Source organism: Bidens hawaiensis, unplaced genomic scaffold (genome assembly GCF_021521415.1).
Source record: "Bidens hawaiensis isolate Kalapana, Puna unplaced genomic scaffold, B.hawaiensis_p1.1 tig00007614_1, whole genome shotgun sequence".
Lineage (NCBI taxonomy): Eukaryota > Viridiplantae > Streptophyta > Magnoliopsida > Asterales > Asteraceae > Bidens > Bidens hawaiensis.
Window position 1 is genome coordinate 424,892 of NW_027491530.1, and position 3,014 is coordinate 427,905.

A 3,014-nucleotide genomic window follows, 5' to 3' on the forward strand; every position below is an offset into this window, starting at 1 on the left:
CAGTGATGTGGGATTGCCAACATAAAGAAGAGGGAGGGGGCAATATCAAGCAGTGCCTCCGGAAGGTAGCGGACGGCCATTACACAGCGGCGATCAAAGTCCTGTGTTCATCCGGGGGGGGGGATATTTTGAGAGTATTGATTGATAAACATCCTGTGGTGGACCCCCCGACCATGCCCTCCGTCGTGCCATCGGAACCAGCCTTGCAGGTGGACGGTGATTCATCATCATCATCATCATCATCATCATCATCATCATCGTACTCAGTAAATCCCACCGATAGCAAAGCTATGGTAGGGTTTGAGGAGGGTAAGATGTAGACAGCCTTACCTCTACCCCGAAGGAATAGAGAGGCTGCTTCCGGTGAGACCCCCGGCTCGATAGTAGTTTTGCATCAAGCCTTGGACATAAGGCACATAACACTCAACCACCGAGACATCAGCCGATTGGTGCGTGTACCCTTGTCTTTCGACTATCAGCGCCACCACATGATGCCTGATTAACCTTCCGCCGATTGGACGGTGATTGAGTGTTGGAATGTATTAAAACCTTCCCGAAAGGTACATCTTGTGGGAGGGATGGTTTGCGGGCCCAACATATTTTAGACGCTTGCTGTGCCCAGGGGTCTCCGACCGCCTCCGGGCTCTTAAAGGCCATCACTGATGTTGTCAACTTGTGGCTTGGGGGCTTTGTCCAAAAGTTCTAGCGGAGTTCATTGCTTCAGCACCGTTGACCCCCCTGTTGAAGCCGGACAATGGAATTAGACCCATCGCAGTGGGGGCCATTTGGAGAAGATTGGTGTCGAAAGTCGCTATGCGTAAAATAGGGAAAAAGGTGGCTGCTTATCTAGGGGATTTCCAATTCGGGGTTGGGATCCCTAATGGGGCAGAAGCGGTATTACATAGTGCTAACAGATTTTTGAGCGCGTTTCATTCTGACGGGTCCCTGGCTATGCTCACTGTTGATTTTTCTAACGCATTCAACGAGGTGGATCGGACGATCCTTCTCAGGGAAGTTAGCTGCATATGTCCATCCATCTTCCCATGGGTCCAGTTTTTATATGCCCGCCCCGCCCGTTTATATGTGGGGGATACTCATATTGGGGCTTTTACTGGGGTGCAGCAAGTGGACCCCCTTGGCCCTCTTCTTTTTGCGTTGGTCCTTCATCCGCTCATCCTTAAGGTGCAGGGGACCTGTTCTTTGCCCTTCCATGCTTGGTATTTAGACGATGGCACTATTATTGTTAAGGCTGAGGAGGTCGCTAGAGCGTTGGACATTATTCTCTTAGAGGGGACGTCTCTAGGGCTTAGGCTTAATATTCGAAAAACAGAGATTTTTTGGGCGTCATGTGATGATTCGAAGAAAGTGTCGGGTTTATTCCCTGGAGAGATTAGCAGGCCTGCGATGGGAGTTAAACTCCTGGGGGGAGCGGTTAGTCGGGATGCAGGGTTTATTCGGCCTTTGGCAACTAAAAGAGCTTTGAGGGCGGTTGTTGGTGCATTTTGTGACCGTCGCTATGCAATTCTGACCAGCGGAACGCCACAGGCGAAGTTAGCACAACTTCGCCTTAGGCGAAGTTAGAACAACTTCGCCAACGGCGAAGTTGTAACAACTTCGCCTACTGAAGCCCAGGCCCGAGAATGTTTGGTCTATATATTGTTGTGTCATGTTTAGTTTTAGATTAATCTAGAAATCAGTGTGTGTTTGAGCAGCTTGTTTATTGAGAGAGAGTAAGAGACTAGAGTCGTGTGAGACGACCCGAGGTAGAGCTCACCTCGGGTCAGTCGTGTTTTCTGTTTTTGTTACGGTATGTAACGTGATTATTTTATATATGAATCTGCAGATTTGTTTATCCCGTTCTAGTATTTGTTTGTGTATTTGATCGTGTACGTGTTTGTGTTATTCGTCTGTACACCATAAACGAGTCTAGGAGGATTCCGCACTCCTAGACCTCGTGCGGATCTCGTATCGATCGCCGACGCCCCGGGGGGACTTACAAGTGGTATAAGAGCCTTAGGCTCTTACGCTATGGTTCGAGATATGCGTTTTGGTGTTTTTGGCACGTTTCTGTGCGTTTCTGGCCGAACAGTTCTTCAGGCGAAGTTATTGTTCATCAGGCGAAGTTGCCGTCACTGTTCGTAGGGTTTCAGCGAAGATATAAGGTCAGGCGAAGTTATGAACAGGCGAAGTTGACTTTAGGCGAAGTTGACTTCTCGGCGAAGTTATGGTCAGGCGAAGTTATGGCCAGGCGAAGTTATGGTCAGGCGAAGTTATGGCCAGGCGAAGTTAGCAGCCAGGTGAAGTTAAAAAAAAAAAAAAAAAAAAAAAAAAATTGGAGTTTTCGTCTGTATGGCCGGGTGTACACGATTATTGTGAGACCGAAGATGTTGTTCCGTCAACGAGTGATCTTGTTATCTTTTGGTTTTACGTGTGAACAAATACGTGTCAACTCTGATTTGGAGTTGAGGTTGTGAATGGGTTATTGTTTGTAACTGGATATTGACACATATTCTGGTGTTTGTTGGCAATGAAATTGTTGTTGTTCGTGGTGACCAACCGAAGAAAGTCAAATTGAACTGAAGGTTTTTCGTCATTACTGGATTGCGGTCAGAGCATATTATTTATGTTATCTTCAAGGCGTTCGAGAATTGGATCCTGAAACGTGATGCTTATTTATTAGAGTGAAGATTCTGGAACAAGTTGGATTTAACCGGGAATTAAAGTGTTTATGTTCCTGATCGTTATCCCTGGTGATTGAAGATGCTTCAGATTTTTTAATGGTCGTGTGTTAGATTCTGTCAGGATGGTTTTGTGATGAAATTGATCACTTGATGTTGAGTAGTTGAAGATTAAAACCTTATCATATGCCGACGAGTTAGTGAAGTTGTGGAGGAAGCCCAACTTCACGTGTTGGTGAAGTCAGATGGACTCACGTGATTGGTTGAGATGATCTATTGGCACGGGGATGCATGCATTACAAAGACCTCAATCGTTATAGTCGGAGAAGCTTACAC